Below are 20,500 nucleotides of genomic sequence, written 5' to 3' on the forward strand. Positions count from 1 at the left end.
CATCTCCCCAGTCACCGCAGCCTTATCAGATGCCACCGTCATTGGCAGAGGAGCTGCTACCATCATCCAGAGAGCCCTGAAAGGAGCCCGCAGAGACGACAAGGAGCTGGTGTGCTAACATGAGGTTGCTCTGGACCTCCCTGCTCGCCATTGATGGACGGGCATCTAGCTGGAATACTGCCTCATCCATTTCCCACACTGGCACTGACCACCTGATGTCACTGCCAGTGTGAGGGTTTGCAGGTCCCAGCACAACCCCAGAAACCCCTGGTTCTGTTCTTGGACCTGTCTCTCAATGAGAGTCACCACTCTCTCAATGGAGGAGTCAGGGCGCTCAGCTGTGAGGGTCAATACTGTGATCGTGCTCCGCATGGACTCCTCCACAACGGTGACCATGACACACATACCGTCATGGATCTCCACCAGATCCTCCCGCACATTTCGCTGGGCATGCAACATCAGCTGCCTAATGGATGACTCCAGAGTCTCATTACCTGCCTTTGACTGAGCATCACCCTGGTCTCCAGCAGTCCTCCGATGCCGGCACCCTGGGCAGTCTCTGCCTCCACCAGCTCCTCAAGTGAGTGTGAAGTGCCCTCACCAATGTACTCCGAAATTCTAGCCGAGGATCTAGCGTCCACAAAGGTGCTGGTATCTTCACTGGGGCCTGGTTCAGAGAGCGGGTGTGCTGCAGGTGCATGTGAAGCCTAGTGGTCCTCTGGCGTCAGGTGTGGCTCTTCAGGGTCCTGCAACTGAGTGCGCGCTGGCGAATCTAAGTGAGAATAACAATATGTCATTAGTTTAAGTCATCACACTGTCACTGTGCATGCCTGGCACCCTGGTGAGACCATGGAGATCTGCATCATGGTGCCATCGTCTTTCAACGATCAATGGGGAATCTAGTTTTGAGGCTCCCAACAATGAAGAGACTGCACAAGAATGGTTGCACCATCTGAAACTCTTACCTTTGTGCGCTGCTCTCTTAACTTCATCTGACACCCCAGCCTCACTGGCCGGTTGACCGAGGTGCATGGCGTCTCTCCAGCTCCAAGGCGCCTTGCTCAAATCTGGATAGGATTAGAAGGTTTGGGGGGGCTCCACCTGTCCACGACCTTTCAATGTTGTTATGGGATGTCTTCTCCTGAAAGGACAGAGGAGCAAGGATTAGTCAACTCTCTACCTGCAGCACCATTGCAGTCTGGCCAACCCCAGCTGAGGAACACCTTGCAGGGCACATCCGAGTCATGGCCCTTGATCATCAAGGCACTCAGTCCAAGGAACCAGGGCTCACCTCCTTGGCCAGCTTCGGCATCATTGGCAGTTGGCATTCAGACTCTAACAACCCTGAGCTCCATAGGGGGCTAGCCTGACCTCAGCGCTTTAACACACTGATCCATGCCAACATGGTACTCACCCTTCCTGAGTGCAGCAGGTCATTTTGCAGCACTGCACCCATCTTCTGACCTGCACTGCCACCTCCCCGCAAGCTCTCTTTGTTAGGTGCAGTGGCCTCCTTCCAACTCTGGAGTCAAGGGTGTCCCTCTTAGCAGCCACCTCCTCCAGGAGGACTGCAAGGCACTCAGCCAAAAAGCCAGGGGCCGAGTGCAATCCCACCTGACGTCTCCAGCTGCACTTGGTGCCATAACTTCAGTGTTCCACAACGCAGAAGGTTTCTTCTTCCCTGGCAGCCTTCAAGGAGCTGCCTGTGCCGTTTTTAAACCAGCCGCCCGGTCACCATTGGACATAGCAGGCCCACGTCCCCACCTGCCCCTTCCCAACCAATAGGAGGACATGTTTCACACTGAGTGGGCCTTAATTGGCCAATCAGCATGAAATTGCGGTTGGGGCTGATCGCGGGAGGTGGCCCATTGCGTGACCGGTAGCGGGATTGTGCCAATTGTGCTCGCCCACCAAGGATAAAATTCAGATCATGGATACAAAATTAACTGAATGACAGGAAACAGAGAGCAGTGGTTAATGTACGCTTTTTGGGCTGGAGGAATGTTTGTAGTTGAGTTGGTATTGGGATCCTTGCTTTTCTTGATATATATTAATGACCTAGGCCTTGGTTAACAGGGAACAATTTCAAAATTTGCGATGATACAAAACTTAGAATCATTGTAAACTGTGAGGAGGACAGTATAAAACTTCAGGAGGACATAGACAAGTTGGTGGAATGGCAGATAGGTGGCAGATGAAGTTCAATGTGGAGAAATATGAGGTGATTCATTTTGGTAGGAAGCACATGGAGAGACAATATAAAATAAAGGGTACCTCTCTGCAACCTGCAGGTTATATTAGACTTGGTATTTTGTAATTTGATAGGGTTAATTAATGACCTCAGGTAGCAGCAGTCACAATATGCTTGAATTTTACATCCAGTTTGAAAAGGAGAAGAGTGGGTCTAAGACTAGTATCTTAAACTTAAATGAGGGCAACCTTGTGGGCATGAAAGCTGAGCTAGCTGAAGTAAACTGGGGAAACTAGGCTAGAGGATAGATCAATAGAGAAGCAATGGCAGACATTTAAGGGGATATTTCAGAATATTCAGAATAAGCATATTCCTACTATAAAGAAAAATTCTAAGGGGATGACTCACCCTCCGTGGTTAATTAAAGAAGTTAAGGAAAGCATCACACTTAAGGAAAAAGCATACAACTCTTGAAAGATGAGTGGAAGGACAGATGATTGGACTGAAAATAAAGTGCAGGAGAGAGTGACTAAAAGGTTAATTAGAAGAATGAAATTAGAGCGTGACAGGAAGCTGGCTAAAAATGTAAAAATCAATAGGAAGAGTATCTGTAGGCATTTAAAAAGGCAAAGAGTAAGTAAAGTGGGTGTTGGTCCTCTAGAGAGTGACAGTGGGGAGTTAATAGTAGATAATAAGAAAATGGAAGAAGCAATGAATGAATACTTTGCTTCTGTATTAACTATGGAGGACACAAAAAAATTCCAGTAATAGCTGCAAATCAGGAAGTGAATGGGAGAAAGGAACTTGGTGAAACTGAAATCACTAGGGAAACGGTACTGAGCAAATTGCAGGCTGGCAAGTCTCCAAGTCCCGATGGACTACATCCTAGGGTCTTAAAAGAGGTGGCTAATGAGGTATTCGATACGCTGGTGTTAATTTTCCAAAATTCGCTATATTCCGGAAAGGTTTCATCAGACCGGTAAGTAGCAAATATAACCCTTCTATTCAAGAAGGGAAGGAGACTGAAAACAGGAAACTATAGGCCAGTTAGCTTGACTTCTGCCAAGGGGAAGTTATTAGAATCGATCATTAAGGAGGTTATAGCTGGGCACTTAGAAAGGCTCAAGGCAATAGGGAAGAGTCAGCATGGTTTTGTGAAAGGAAAATCATGTTTCACAATTTATTGGAGTTTTTTGAAGGAGTAACATGCACAGTGGATAAAGAGGAGCCTGTAGATGCACTGGGGCAGAATTTTCTGTCTGTCGGGTGGGCTGGGCGGGAGCGTGAGTGGGCGCAGGTGGTTGCAGACCTGATTGGGTCCGTGCCACCATTTTACTTGGGCTGGCCAATTAAGGCCCACCCAGCGTGACGCGCACTCGGAAGCGCTGTGCATTCCCTGTGCGGGCGGGAGGGTGTTGCCTGAGTCGGGAGCCCCAGGGAGATTAGTTTTAAGTCCAAAAAGTTTCATAAAGCGATGAGAACAATTTTATGACATGCCCCCTCATGTGAAACTGTCACATGAGCTGGGACATGTGCATTAATTTCAATAAAAATTTTTGTCAAAATCTAAAATCATTCATGAAACCTCATCCCGCCCGTGGATGAGGTTCCATGAAAAATGCGAAGGCCGCGTGGGCTCTTCGCCTGCCCGCCAACCTAAAGGTTGGATGGGCAGCTCCATTAATTACCTTAATTGGGAGTTAAGTGGCCTTAATAGGCCTTTGACAGTTTGACGGGCGTGCAGCCGACTTGGGTGCGCAAATGCCAAACTGCAAGTCTGAATGACGCGCCGTGACATCAGGACGCACGCCCGGCATCACCCCACGCCATTTTACGCCTCGGCAAGCGGACCCTGCCCCCGTTCGCTGAGCCGAATATTCAGCCCCTGTACTTGGATTTCCAGAAGGCATTGGATAAGGTGCCACATCAAAGACTATTATGGAAAATAAATGTGCATGGTGTAGTGGGTAACATATTGAAATGGATAGAAGATTGGCTGGCTGGCAGAAAGCAGATCCTATGTATAAATGAGTCTTTTTCTGATTGGCAGGATGTGACGAGTGGAGTCCCACAGGGGTCTGGACTGGGGCCTCAACTTTTTACGATTTACATCAATGACTTAGATGAGGGGAATGAAGGCATGATAGCTAAATTTGCATATAACACAAAAATGGGTAGGAAAGTATGTTGTGAAGAGGACAGGAGGAGGTTGCAGATGGACATGGATAGGTTGAGTGAGTGGGCAAAGATCTGGCAAATGGAGTTTAATGTGGGAAAATGTGAAGTTGTTCACTTTGGCAGATCAAAAAGCAGAGTATTACTTAAATGGAGAACATCTGCATAATTCTGAAGTGCAGAGGGATCTAGGTATTCTAGTACATGAGTCACAAAAGGTTAGTATGCAGGGACAGGAAGTAATTAAGAAGGCTAATGGGATGCTATCCACTTTTACATGAGGGAATGATCATAAAAGTAAGGATGTTTTGCTTCATTTATACAGGGCATTGGTGAGACTGCACCTTGAATACTGTGTACAGTTTTGGCCTCCTTATTCAATGAAGGATGTAAATGTATTGGAGGTGGTTCAAAGGAGGTTTACTAGATTGACACCTGGAATGAGTGGCTTGTCGTATGAGGAAAGGTTGGACAGACTGGGCTTGTTTCCAATGGAATCTAGAGTAGCGAGGGCTGATTTGATTGAAGTATACAGGGTCCTGAACGGCCTTGACAAGGTGGACATCATAAAGATGTTTCCTCTTTTGGGTGAGTCCAGAACTAGGGGCACTGTTTTAAAATTAGGGGTCGCTCCTTTAAGACAGAGATGAGGAGATTTTTTTTCTCTCAGAAGGTGGTGGAGATGGGGTCATTCAGTATTTTTAAAACAGAGGTAGATAGATTCTTATTAGGCAAGGGAATCAAAGGTTATCAGGTTTAGATGAGAACATAAGAAGATCAGTCATGATCTTATTGAATAACGGAGCAGGCTCGAGGGGCTGAATGGTCTACTCCTGTTCCTATTTCTTATGTTCTTATGGTCTCAGAATTCTCTTGGGTAAATTGTGAGAACATTCCCAATTCTTTCCCTATTACTAATTCTTCCTGTTTTACCTATATTCTGTGCCTGAACCTCAGAACCAACAGTACTTTTGCTTTCACAACTGTTCTGCACCTTTATAATTCCAACAGATTTTCCTTGCAATTTCCACCACTCAGATTCCACGTGCCCAACTTTATTACAATGAAAACACCTCAATTTTTGAATGTTGCTTCTACCCTCAGCACCTTCCTTTTCATTCTGAGAAAAAAAAACTTCCTGTGAATTTCCACCTACTCTTCTTCCCTGACTACCTACCTTCCTTTCACCTTCCCATTTTGTATCCTTTTCTGGTTTAAAAGGGTGACAGAAAAATGGTAACTAACAGCTATTGCTGCTGTTTGCCGTAATGGTTCAAACCTCTGTTTCTCCACATGAGCTCTCACTACTGAAGGAATTGAACCTTTAAATTCTTCCAAAAGAAATACCTCTCTAAGAGCTGCATATGTTTAATGCCAGTATTTACCAGTCAAAATTACTTTGTTTTACTCTTTCAAATTCAATATAAGTTTTCCCAGGATATTTTCTCATGTTCTTATTTGACACCGAGTGACATAAGGAGGTATTTGGACAGGTAACAAAAGCTTGGCCAAAGAGGGGGGTTTTAATGAACATCTTAAAGGAGAAGAACAGGGTAGAGGGGGGTAAGGAAGGAATTCCATATCTTTGGGCCTAGGCACTGAAAGCACAATCTCAGTGTGATATAGGTAAGTTAAGTGAGTGGGCAGAAATTTGACAGATGGAGTATAATGAACTTATTCACTTTTGGCAGGAAGAATAGAAAAAGCAGCATATTATTTAAATGCAGGCAGAGGGAGTGGGGTGCCCTGTTCCATTTTTTTCCCTTTACTCTTTCATGAGATGTGGGCATTGCTGGCAAGGCCAACATTTGTTGCCCATCCCTGATTGCCCTTGAGTAGCTTGCTAGGCCATTTCAGAGGGCAGTTAAGGTTCAACCGCAGTGCTGTAGGTCTGGAGTCACATGTAGGCCGGACCGGGAAGGATGGGCATTATTGAGCCAGCTAAGTTTTTATGACAATTTGTGATAGCTTCATGGCATCATGAGTAAGACTCTCTCTTTATATTCCAGATTTATTAATTGAGCTCAAATTCCGCCAAATGCCATGGTGGGATTTGAGCCCATGTCCCACAAACAATTAGTATGCAGGTGCAGCAAGTGACTAGGAAGGCAAATGGAATGTTATTGTTTATTGCAAGGGGAATGGAATATAAAAGTACAGCAGTTTTGCTCTAGTTGGTGAGGCTGCATCTGCAGCACTGTACAATTTTAGCCTGCTTATCTAAGAAAGGATATAATTGCATTAGAAGCAGTTCAGAGGAGGTTCACTTGGCTGATTCCTGGGATGAAGGGGCTATTTTATGAAGAAAGTTTGGATAGGTTGGTTCTATATCCTTTGGAGTTAGAAGAATGGAAGATGATCTTATTGAAGCATGTAAGATCCTGAGGGGCTTGACAGAGTGGATGTTGTAAGGATGTTTTCCCTAATGGAAGAGATTAGAACTCCCATAGTTCACAGTTTAAAAATAAGGGGTCTTCCATTTCAAATGGAGATGAGAAGGATTTTTTTCTCTCAGAGGATCATTAGCGTGGGTTTCTCTTTCCCAGGGAGCAATAACACGGGTTGATTGAATAACTTTAAGGCTGAGTTAGATAGATTCTTGACTGGCAAAGACGTCAAAAGATTTAGCAGCAGACAGGAAAGTTGAGGCCACCATCAGATCATCCATGATCTTATCAAATGGCGAAGCAGACTTAAGGGGCTGAAGGGCCTAGGCCTGTTCCAAATTCGTATATTCATTATGGAAAAGAGATGAAAATAGGATTGTGTGAAAGGACAGAAATGGACGAGTGCACAGGTCTCAGAACGTTGTAGGGATGGAGACTGTGGAAGGATTTGAAAGCAATTAGAACCTTATTTAAATGTAATGATTGGCAGGCCACCTTAGGGCAGTGATGAAATGGCACTATCCTGGCCTCTTAACATATTGTCTGAACCAAGATTATGATAGTTTGTATCGAAGGGGTTGTTCTGCATCCAATACTTCGGCCTACTATGGTGGCCTGTAACAAATGTAACAACATTAAGACCAGTGTAGACCATCCAGCTACTTGAGTCTGTTAAGCCATACTGGAACACTACCTCCATTAGCCCCCACTCCCAAATTAATCTGTTACTATCAGCTTCCCACCCCGAATCTGATGATTCCCCTGTGATTGGCAGACCCATGACATTGAGGCTGTCTAGCGGTGTCTCCCCACTGACTCACATCTCCCCGGCCACTGGCAGATTCAACACACAACGGCAATGCCTCCTTACCCTGTTACCTCTTTGGCACTCCTGGGCTCTGGCCTGGTGCCTCAGGCCTTCTTGTCTATAAGATGGACCGGAAGATCCCACCGTCAAGAGGGGCCGGAAAATTCCGGCTGCTGACTCTGGCCAAGATCTTGCGGTCTGGCCCGCCGCCAGGATCTTCCGTTCGGTTCCGCCAAGAATCAATGGGATTTTGGCTGGTCCACCGCATCCTCCATGGTGAGTCCCACCACGGAGGGACCGGGAGGTCCTGGACTCTATTTCTCTTTCCAGACCTGCTGAGTGTTTCCAGCAGTTTTTGTTTGTATTTCACCTTTCCAACATCTGCAGCATTTTGCTATTGTGTTTAGGTTTTTGTCTTTCTTGAATGAGGACATCCAAATTCCTTTGAACACCCGCATCTAGCAGTTTCTCACCCTTTAAATAATATTCAGCTTTACAATTCTTTCAAGCAAAGTGAATAATTACACATTTCCCCACATCATTCTCCATCTGCTGTTTTCTAGTCTGATCGCTAACCTAGCGGATTGTAGATGATATGAAGCTTGGGAGTGTTGTGAACTGCGAGGAGGATGGTATGGAACTTCAAGAGGACATAGACGTAGAGGTGGAGTGGGCAGATAGGCGGCAGCAGAAGTTCAATGCGGAGAAGTGTGAAGTGATGCATTTTGGTAGGAAGCACATGGACAGACAATATAAAATAAGGGGTGAAATTTTGAAGGGGGTGCAGGAGCAGAAAGACCAGGGTGTATATGTGCATAGACATTGGAAGTGGCAGGACAGATAGAGAGAGCAGTTGACAAAGCATATAGTACCCTGGACTTTATTAATAGGGACCTAGAGTAGAAGAATGAGGAGATTATGCTGAATTTATATAAGACATTCGTTAGACCTCAGCTGGAATATTGTGCATAGTTCTGGGCACCATATTATAGGAAGGATGTGAACACATTGGAGAAGAGGTCTACAAGAATGGTCCCAGGGATGAGAAACTTCAGCTATGAGGATAGATTGGAGAAGCTGGAACTGTTCTCCTCAGAAAGAATAAGGCTAAGAGGAGATTTGACAGAAGTTTTCAAAATCATGAGGGGGCTGGACAGAGTAGATAGGGAGAAACTGTTCCCACTCGTAAAAGGATCAAGAACAAGAGGGCACAGATTTAAAGTGATTTGCAAAGGAAGCAAACGTGACGTGAGAAAAACTTTTTCACATAACGAGTGGTTCAGGTCTGAAATGTACTGCCTGGAAGTGTGGTGGAGGCAGGTTCAATCGAGGCATTAGAAAGGGCTTGAGATGATTATTTAAATAGAAACAATGTGCAGGGGAATGGGGAAAAGGCAAGGCAATGGCACTGGGTCATAATGCTCAGTTGGAGAGCTGGTGGAGACACGATGAGCTGAATGGCCTCCTTCTGTGCTGTTAAGATTCTGTGATTTTATGATCCACGTCCTTTGGCAGACTCACTAGGTGCGAAATGTGAATCAGTTGATCTGCTAGAGATGGTGTTATAGAAGCAGAAGGACCTCCTATTGGGGCACGCTGTGCCTGCAATCGCTACTGTGCTGGGTAGGACGCTTGCAAGGGTACCCCCTGCATACACTGAAAATATCTGCGCAAGTACTATCACTGCATTACTCAGCCCTTCCAGCATTCGGCACACAAACTTGCGCCGCACAGGTACAATATTTGTAACCGCTTGTCACTTATCAAAGTAACGAGTGTCCCGCTGCAAGAGGGGTCCAGGGCAGGCATCACCTCAAGAATCAAGCACCCAACATAAAAGTCGGGGAATTTGGAATGGCTTCTGCTATTGCCAACTGTCTGGATGTGGTTTTGGAGGTGTTGTGGTGACAGAGAGGGTAGAGGATCTGTTGACCTGTCCACACAAAAGCACAAATCAGGAAACACAGCTTGCAGGAACTAGCTGTTCTTGCTGCAGAGAACCATGTCTAACCACGCCCCTCCCCCACCCACCGAATATACTGTCCCCGATCATTGCAACATCCCTTTTCATTGTCCCACTTGAATGGCCTTCTGCACCAAGGTACCATGGTCAGTTTTGCTTTTCACCCTGCAGACTTTGACCTCAACCATAGACAAGAACTATTTTAAGGGCAAAGGCCAAGGGTACTCCAGCACCGCACCTGGCGTCTTTTTAATTGCCTAGCTCACAGTCAAACCCTCCTGACCCTGACCACTAACCAAACTTGTGCCACTTCAGAGCTTAGGGGTGCATCTGACTCCAGGATCAAATTTTCCAGGCAACCCTCCCCCTCCTGGATGCCCTGCAATGCTTGCACCTGGGACCCCAGCTCAGCTGAAGTTACTTGAGAAGCAGACATTGACTGCAGGTATGGCCATAAATGATCACAATAGTCTCCACGAACAATTGCATACAGCTGTTGTGGAACACCATCGACAATTCCAACTCAATGTATCCTTGTTTAATTTATTTAATTACTTACATTGTGTGTTTAATCAGCTTAGTTTAGAGATTTTAGTCTTAATTAATTACTCAATTTAGTTTAAGTTATAAGTTAAAAAGTTATTTGAAGCGCGAATTAGTGGAGGCATAATAGCACCTCCTTCACTCTCTGTAACGATTCCCACTTCCACCAAATCCCTGGCATTTATAAAAGCAAAATAGTGTGGATACTGGAAATCTGAAATAAAAACTGAAGGTGCTAGAAAAACTGAGCAGGCCTGGCACATCTGCAGAGAGAGAAACAGAGTTAACGTTTCATTAATGTTTCCAAAGACGAGCCATTGTCATGAAAATATAATAGCTTTCATAATATTATTGTGCTTTATTGTAAAGGTAGGTTAAAAGTGGGATTTGGATTTGTTTCCCTATGTGGGTGTGTGTGTGAGGGACTTAATTCAATTGGAGGCAGCTGGTCTGAAACTTTTGAGCGATCAAAGGGGAAACTAGGTTTGAAATACTAAATACGTAAACATGGCTGAAGTTTTAGAATGTGAGGTGTGAGGAACATTTGCATTTTTAGATAAATTAAGTTCGATTGAATTTCAAAGAGATGATAACATGTTAAACCTAACCATAAGAAGCTAAGCCCAGCAGCGTGTTTATTTTTCCCAAAGGTTACAGATAATATGAATACTACGAAAGGTTTATATTATGAGAAAAGTAAAGTTGCAAAGACACGTTGGAACAATGGAATTTACATTAAAAGGGGAGAAACATAAGACCATAATAAGACCATAAGACATAGGAGCAGAAATTAGGCCATTCAGCCCACTGAGTCTACTCCACCATTCAATCATGGCTGATAAGTTTCTCAACCCCATTCTCCCGCCTTCTCCCCGTAACCTTTGATCCCCTTACCAATCAAGAACCTATCTATCTCGGTCTTAATTACACTCAATGACCTGGCCTCCACAGCCTTCTGTGGCAATGAATTCCATAGATTCACTATTCTTTGGCTAAAGAAGTTTCTCATGTATAAAGGAGATGTGTAAGGAGAAGATTACTGGCTGAAGCGGATCTTGATTTTAAGAAAGCGTTAGAAATAGCGCCTGCGATGGAAAGTGCTGTAAGGGATTCACAAGCGACTCAAGGTGCGCAAAATGGCATCACTTTCCCAGTTGGACATGAACATTCAGCCGAAAATGTCGTGAAAAGCCCGGACTCCGTCACGAAGCGGTAAACAGCCCCCCAAACCCCCCGAAAATTGAGAGGGAACAGCTTAGCAGCAACATCAAAAACTAATTTTTATCGATGTGGAAACAACCATACTCCTAACGATTGGCAACTTAACAAGGTAGAATATTATTTTTGTCACAAAGGTAGACACATATTGAAACATTGCAAAGCGAGATTTAAACAGGCTTCCAGGCAACAAGCAAAGTCCAAGGAAGTATATAGTGTGGAAGAGCCAGTAACAACCAATTCTGACATTTATTCCTTATTCAACATGAAAGTTGGGAAGACCAAGCCAATTAATGTTACATCGCGAGTGAACGGTAAACCATTAAAAATAGAAAACATGGGTGCTTCTACCACTGTAATAGGAGAGCACACTTTCAGATATTTAAATGATGGTGCTCAACAATTAAATTTGGAACAAACTTCTGCCAAGTTGAAAACATACACAGGCAAAGAAATCCAGGTAAAAGGTATCACCAGAGTAACAGTTCATTACAGATACCAACCAGCACAACCACCAGTGATGGTGATAGAAGGTGAAGGACCAAGCCTTCTAGGACGTGATTAGTTGAACGAGATTAAATTAAACTGGCCTATAATCTTCCAGTTATAAGCAGGGGGACTGCCAGAGCTGCTAAAAAAAATGACACTGTCTTCAAGGATGAACTGGGAAAAATCCAAGGCCTACAGGCCAAGATTTATGTGGACCCAGAAGCAACTCCTCACTTCTTGAAAGCAAGACCAGTGCCATACACCCTGAGAGAGAAGGTTGAAGATGAGTTGAACTGGCTAGAGAGGCTGGGTCCGTAAAGGCGATTCAGTTCTCAGAGTCGGCACCCATAATCTCTGCCCTTAAACCAGACCAGATGGTCCAGATCTGTGGGGGCTATAAACTAATGGTTAACAAAGCAGTCAAACTGGACAGGTAGCCTATTCCCAAGATTGAAGACCTATATGCCAAACTAGCAGGAAGGACAACACATACAAAACTTGATATGAGTCACGTATATCAGCAGCTGGAACTGGATGATTCTTCCTGAGAATTTGTGACCATAAACACCCACAAAGGGTTAGTTCAATACGTAAGCCTGCCTTTCGATGTTTCTTTGGCCTGTGCCATTTTTCAGAGACGATGGAGAGCTTGCTACAAGGACTGCCTCAACTTGTGGTCTATCTGGACAATGTACTAATAACTGGACTCAAAGAAAAGGAACATTTGACTCATTGAGAGGAAGTCCTAAAATGATATTTAGAAGCAGGATTGTGCCTCAAGAAGGTAAAATGCACTTTTCAGGCAAATGAAATCATTTATTTGGGACACCGCATAGATGCCCAAGGGCTACACCCTGTTGAAGAGAAGGTTATAGCAATCAGAGGGGCAGCTGCACCTAAGAATGTCTCTGAACTTAAGTCATTTTTAGGGATGGTAAATTATTATGGCCGATTTCTACTAAATTTATCAACGGTTCTGGCCCCTCTACATTCGCTGCTAAAGAAAAGATAGCGTTGGGTTTGGAAGTCACCCCAAGAGGATACTTTCTTGAAAGTAAAACAGCTCTCGCACTCTCCAAATTTGTTAGTGCGCCATGTTCCGACAAAGGGATTGGTGCTACCCTGTGAAGCGCCCCCTATGGAGTGGGAGCGGTACTATCTCACAAGCTGGACAACAGCACAGAGAAGCCAATGGGCTATGTATCCAAGACACTTACCACAGCTGTAAAAGGATATTCTCAGATCAAAAAGGAAGGTCCGTTCATTATTTTGGATGTAAAAAAATTCCATCAATACGTGTTTGGGAAACATTTCATGATAGTATCAGACCACAAACCACTTTTGGGTCTGTTTAGTGAAGAAAAGGCTATACCTCCCATAGCTTCTGCATGAATAGTTTTGGCAGAATGTGAATACACATTTGTGCGTAGGCCAGGGATTCATATAGCAAATGCCAATGCTCTAAGTCACCTTCCTTTGCAAGGGAACAATGCATGTCCCAATTCCCCAAGAGCTCGTTTTAGTGTTGAACTCCCTGAATTCCTCATCAGTCTGTGCCAGGCAGATAAGAAACTGGAAGAATCGTGATCCAGTCCTGTCTTGAGTGAGAGACCCAGGGAAGAATTTTGACGTCAGAGGGCGGTGGGGGGCGTCAGGAAGCTGACCACCACCCAAAATCGAGACCAGATGGCGGTTTCTTGCTGGCGGGACAATTAAGCCTCGCCCAGCGTGAAATACGAGTGGCAGCGCTCACCGCTGCCTGTGAGGTGGGGGGGGCGGTGGGGTGGGTGAGAGGGGAGGAGGGTGAGGGAGGAAAAGGGTGAGCAGGGAGGAAGGTGAGGGGGGCGGGGGTTGAGGGGGAGGAGGATGAGGGGGGCGGGTAGTGAGGGGGAGGAGGGTGAGGGGGGACGGGGGTGAGGGGGAGGAGGGTGAGGTGGCGGGGTGAGGTGGCGGCGTGAGGGGGAGCGGGGTGAGGGGGAAGGAAGGTGAGGGGGGTGGGGGGTGAGGGGGAGGAGGGTGAGCGGGCAGGAGTTGAGGGGGAGGAGGTTGAGGGGGCAGGGGGTGAGGGGGCCGGGGGTGAGGGGGAGGAGGGTGAGGGGGCGGGGAGTGAGGAGGGAGGAGGATGAGGGGGAGGAGGGGGTGGGGGCGGGGGCTGAGGGGGGAGGAAGGTGAGGAGGGTGAGGGGGGCAGGGGGTGAGGGGGAGGAGGGTGAGGGGGAGGAGACACAGCTGCCTCAGGGGGATGAAGAGTTTTTTAAAAAAAACAGATTTTCAAAATGTTATAAAACATGTCCCCTCATGTGGCTCTGTCGCATGAGTAAGGACATGCTATAAATGAAATTTTTAAAGTTTTATTTTATTTTTATTCGATGTTGGAAACCTCAACCTGCCCACGGTTGAGGTTTCCAAAAAATTGCAAAGGCCGATTGGCCTTTTCACCTGCTCACCAACCTTAAGGTTGGATGGGCAGAGAAAAATTGAAGTTTATTGATACCTTAACGGCCTTAAGAGGCCTTTTAATTGTCGGCGGAAGCGCTGCCGATTCCGGTTTGTGCCCGCTGACTGAACTATCGCACGACTGCGCGTTGATGTCAGGGTGCACGCCTGATGTCAACGTGCGTCATTTTACCCTCCAGCTGGTCGGGCACGCACCCACCCACCGAGGTGAGACTTCAGCCCCATGTGTTACATGGATGGCCCCAGGAACCAACCCCTGATGACATTTTTCAACTGAAGACACAAGATGAGCAGTCAAGGTGGTTTTCTATTTAGGGATGCACAAGTAGTAGTTCATTCACAAGGGAGGGAACCACTCTTAGCGCCCATCCGGGAACCTCACAAATGAACACGATAGCACACAGTTACCTTTGGTGGCTGGGAATCGAAGGCGATATTGAGAAGGTGGAAAATCACCATGTGCAATGCCAACAGCTACAAAAATTGCCAGTCGCAGCCCCATTACACACATGGGAGTGGCCTGGTAGACCCCGGGTGAGATTGCACATAGATTACGTCAGTCCTTTCCTTGGATCCATGTTTCTACTGATTATCGATGCTCATTCCAAATGGTTAGATGTTTATGAGGTAAGATCGCCAATGTCAGGCGCAACTATAGAAAAACTAGGCCAAAGCTTCACCATCCATGGATTGCCAGAAGTAACCATCTCAAACAATGGTGCTGCTTTTACGAACGCAGAGTTTGAAAGATTTGGCAGCCAAAATGGTATCAATCACATGAAGACTGCAGTGTACTATCCATCATCTAACAGACTGGCGGAAAGAACAGTACAAACTTTTAAGGCAGGAACGAAAAATGTTAACAAGTGAATCATTGGAAACAAAACTTACTCGTTTTGATTTCACTACAAAACAACACCCCCACACCCCCTGCCAACACCCCATACTACGACAGATGAAATACCTGCAACATTGCTGATAAGGTGCAGTCTTCGAAGAAGACAAAGCCTTCCCAATTTGGAGGGGAAGTTGGAGAAAAGTCAAGGAACCAAAAAGCGACTCATAGTCCTGAGTGACAATTTACTGTTGGAGAAGCTGTGTATGTAAGGAATTTCGCTGGAGGATTGAAGTGGTTACCTTCTAAAGTAAGCACTGTGACAGGACCATTGATGTGCCACATCGAAGTGGAGGACTGGATCATTTAAGAAGAAGGGAGATACCCCAACAAAATGATGCTCCACCTGTAAAGCATTGCTGAACCTATGGCTCCTGTTGAAGTTGCTCAACCAAGGACAGACCTGCCTGATATCTCTGTCGGAGTCGGTGACACTGAACTGCCTGTGCCTAATGACGTACCTGATAATGTAACTCCAGAGAACGTGGTTCTTGCAAAAGAATTGGAAGTTGTGGAGTTACAATGTTCCTCATGGATCAGGAAACCACCTGAAAGATTGACTTGTAATTTCATGACCTGTGTAAATATTGTGATGTCATGAGATAAATATCCTTACAAATACAAAATGTACAATAAATTTAAAGGGGGAGGAATGTAGTGATTATAGTTTTGATAAACATTGGACTGTAGCTTTAAGAAAATCCTGTGTTGTAAAATCACATGATCTGTGTAACCAATGAGTTAGCAGCACGGGGGACTATAGAAGAGATTATAGAGTTAGATGCACATGTAATTGCTGCTGCTATCTTGTAAATAAAGTTCAATGTTTCCAATAAGAAAAGTTGCCTGGAAGATCAACTCTGAAATAATCTTCCATCTCCCCACCATCACCTTTTCTTTCCAGGATGTCCAGGTGAATTTGCACATTCCCTACTCCCATCCACATTGACTTCCCTGACCTCCTCCTTCCTACTCCCAGGGTCCGTACTTGCCTCCGAGTCCCCACCAATCACCCTCAGCGTCCCTTCTGCTGCTCCTGTGGCATCCTCACACTCCCACCCTGCCGGCTCACTCTGCCCTCTCTCAGTCTCACCATTCCATCCTACTATGCCTGCACTCATTTCACTCCCCATGAGGCAGCCATCGACTCCACAGACCCCTCCCTTGCACGTTCACCTGGACATCCCCACCTTTACTCCTTCCTCCCCCGGACTCCTTCCTTTTCCTAGATTCCTTCCCTCCTGCAAGTCCTTCCACCCCATGGACTCCTCCCTCCCTCCAGACTCCTTCCTCCACCAAAACTCCTTCTATCCCCTAGACTCCTGCCTCCCTCCGAACTCCTTCCTCCACCTGAAGTCCTTACCTCCGAACCCTCCTTCCCCCCTCCCAATTCCTTCCCCCTCCAAACTCCTTCCCTTATGCTTTCCCCCCCAGTTGCCACTTTCTCCCCAGGTTACACCCTCCTACCCCCCTAACCTCCTTCAACCTTACCCCACTGACGCTGTCATTCATCCCCCAACCCCAACCTCACCACCCCCCCCCCAGTAAACCTTCCTGTCCCACTCACAGCTGGACCTTCCTCTCCATCCGTTCGATGATAATCCATAGCAGCCCATGGCCAAGACTCTGATGTCCCGAAGCAGACTCTCACCTTCCAGGAGCTGTTTCGTGGTGGAGCCACATCCATCAGAATCCACCCAACATGTGATGAACGTGTTCCTCCAAGGTCTGGTGCCTATAGAGCTCCATCATCTTCTGCTCAGGTGTCCGCAGTGTGAACAAGGTCCTCACGGTAAGTCCCAACTTCTACACATCACACTTGTGAAGAAGTGTGCTGCACCGGCGTGTTTTCACACCGAGGTGGATGGCAAATTTGATGTGGGGTATGATTCCAGTGAGCAGGGCTTATAATAATATGCAGATGTATTAAAATGAAGCTCCTGATGTACAGCGGCGGGAAATGCAGCCCATCATTGGCGGTCGGAGCGGTCGATCACAAATAGGTTTCTCGACGTCGCGGAAGCGATTTTTGGCTTTTCCGCCATATTGTCCGCTCACTCCCGTCATGACGCCTGATGCCAACGGATAGGGAAAATTCCACCATAACTCTCTTTCTCTCGATTTTTATACTCAAGCTTGAGATGCACTGTTTATGACCAGTCTGTTCTGGCCCTTTAAGTCGGAACATGTCTACACGTTCAAGATAATTTTTATTATCAATACGCATTAAAATTAAGCTTCAGAGCTGGGTGTTTCCAGCTGAAGACCTAAAAGATTTGACGGAATTAGTTGTCAGGACTTGTTGGCAGGCAGCTGATGAAGGAACACCATCATTTCCTGCTGAATCATATCAAATTCTTGATGGTTACCTTTCCCATTAATGGCTTTATAGATTATTCAGTGTGCTGAAAGGGTTATCTGTTAAGAGGATACAGGGTGTTATACGCCCAATTGATTAAGGTACCAGTAATCCAGCATACATGTGAGTTCAATTCCCTCTATGGCAATTTGAGGATTCAAATTCAGTTTCTTTTAAAATTTGGAACTAAAGGCTGGTATCAGTAAAAATGTGATGACCTGTGCCAAATTTGTGTGGCACAGACACAGCTGCAAAGACACTCAATTAGGTCAAAGCAGTCCATTTGATCGGCACCCTATCCACCAACTTAAACATGCGCTCGCTCCACTACCAGTGCACAGTGGCATCAATGTGTGCCCTCTACAAAATGCACAGTAGAGACTGGCCGAGGCTTCTCTGATAGCATATTCTAAACACGCTACCTCTACTCTCTAGAAGGACAAGGGCAGCAGGCACAGGGGAATATCAGCACTGATAGGACACACGCCTTTCCAAATTGGACATATATTGCTGTTCCTTCACTGTTGTTGTCTTAAAATCCTGGAACTCCCTGCCTAACAGCGTAGAGAGCACCTGCAATGCATGGACAGCGATGATTCATGGTAGGGGGGAGCCTATGATTCCTAATCATCGAGGGTTCCTTCAGTGCATGGGCAACACTGACTCAAGGTGGGGGGAGTCTATGATCCCTAATCTATTTGAACCCTTCACCCAAAAAATGTTTGAGAATCACTGGCCTAGGTTACATGCTCATGTCATGTCTTGAGAATGTTTTTTCTTAATTCTTTCATGGGGTGTGTGCCTTTATTTCCCATCCCCAGTTGTCTTCAGGAAGTGGTGGTGAGCTTCACCATCCAACTCAAGGACAGCAGCACTGCCCCTGAGCTAGGCTGACATGCCCAAGCTTTGAGCTACTGTTTAGCAATGTTTACTTGGCCTGGACATAGCCTAACACTTCATCAAAGACATGGTTGTTTGGGCTCTTGCCACTTGACAAGTGACTTTGGATAATTGGAAATAAAATAGATGGCCCATGAACTTTACAGCTGAGGGAACAGGATATCCAATTCAGCAATTGGGGCTGGATTTAGCAGGGCCCTGGCGCCCAGGGACCCATGGCGAAAAGTTGGGGGTGACCCCACTCATGCTCTGACAGCTCGTCCCACAAGTATTTTTACACTTGGAGGACCATTAATTGATTAAAGGCGGACTTCCACTTCCAGCTGGGGAGATCTGCCAAGTCTGAGAGCTGCCAGCCAATCAAATGGCCTGCTGAGACCACAAATGTACCCAACACCAAGGGGTGGAAGGACAGGGGTCCGGGAAGGTGGGGGGAAGGGAAACGGAGGGGAAGACCTTGAGGGGGGGAAGCGGTGCTGAGGGAGAGCGAGGTCCCTCTGCCCTTCGTCTGCCACCAGCCCATGCAGAAAAAAATTGCTGGACTAGACATTCACAGGGCCTCTGGGCCATTAATTAAATCTCAACAGCGGCAGGTTAAGACCCTTAAATGGGTGCTAATTGGCCACTTGAGGACCTTAACTGGCCACAGGGAGGCCAGCCTCTCGGTGCCTCTCTCACCACTGCTACAATTGTGGCAGGGGCACAGATAGGTGGGTAGGCAGCAGGCACACTGCCCATGGTATTTTACTGCCGCCCCCTTCCCCTGCCATCGGCAAACCCATTGCTGGGTAAAATCCAACCCCCGGTATTAAAGGAAAACACAGTAAATGGCCTTGCTGCACAGTATTAATGAAACCTTTCAATATTTCTGACTGGCCTCTTATCAGCTCCTGGATCTGACTGAGCAATAGCAGTTATCTGGATGGAGGGGCACAGATGCACTGCACTGCTGATATTATGAACAAACTGATATGACAGGTTATTGCCTTTGGAATGACTGTCATGAAGGGCCCTGAAGATACATCTGTTATGACCTCTGTGGTTTAATATGACATCGTCCTTTCTTATAATGAAGTTCTATTTATCACCTTATTGCTCACCCAAGTAAATTATTTGCTGATGCTGACAAACTAGTAATCAATTTTATTATAAGATTAAAGATTACTGCAATTTAGTATTACTTTTAATTCAATTTTAATCTTCCTGCCATTGGCAACTGTGCCTTTAGCTGCCTAGGCCCTAAACTCTGGAGCTCCCTTCCTGGGCCTGTTTGCTTTTCTACCTCTCTCTATCTCGTTTAAGATGCAGATGCTCCTCAAAACCTCCCCCATTGATCAAGCTTTCAGTCACATGTGGCTCGGTGTTAAATTTTGCTTGATAGTGCTCCTGTGAATTGCCTTGGGGGTGTGTTGCTATCTCAAAGGTGCCGTATAAATGCATATAATTCAATAAATGTCTACAACCCACAACCCTGATGCTGTTTGAATGTACATGGCTGAATCGCTTCCACTTTGGCCTTCAGAGGGGTTGTGAAACCTTCCTTCCCTTAGTTGTTTCATAGGGAGGGATTTGCACCTGGAGCAACTTTAAGAAACAGCTCCAACCTCTGGATAGAAGCAAGGTAATGGTAGAATTCAGGACTGGTTTTGTGTTTTAGGCGGTGTAATAGTGTCATGATTTTAAATGCTATAAAGGCATCAATCACTCATAAGACATTGCGTAAACACATAGTAAGGTCATTTATAATGACTAGACACATGAGAACAGATATACATGGACAGGAAGCTTGAAGGCACCAGCAGCAGTGCTGTGTGCTCCCTCAAAAGCAAAAGTGAAACCAAAACTGGATCGCATGACGCACTTCCCTTCTCGTGCTGTCATGATGCAATCCCCTAAAGGCATATTACAACACTTGCAAAAACTTGTCTGATTGCTTTGTTTGGGCCACTGACCATTTTGATCATAACATGAGAGCTATTGAATAAGGGTCATAAGGGGCAGACAAATGAGATTGCAGTCATCAGATGATCCTCAGGCAAGTTTGAATTTTAATTAATTGGGCTGGCACTTGATTGGGTAAAGTGAATGATTCAAGCAGCATGTGATTGTGGAGGCG

The sequence above is a fragment of the Carcharodon carcharias genome, chromosome 11 (genome assembly GCF_017639515.1).
Source record: "Carcharodon carcharias isolate sCarCar2 chromosome 11, sCarCar2.pri, whole genome shotgun sequence".
Taxonomy (NCBI): Eukaryota; Metazoa; Chordata; class Chondrichthyes; order Lamniformes; family Lamnidae; genus Carcharodon; species Carcharodon carcharias.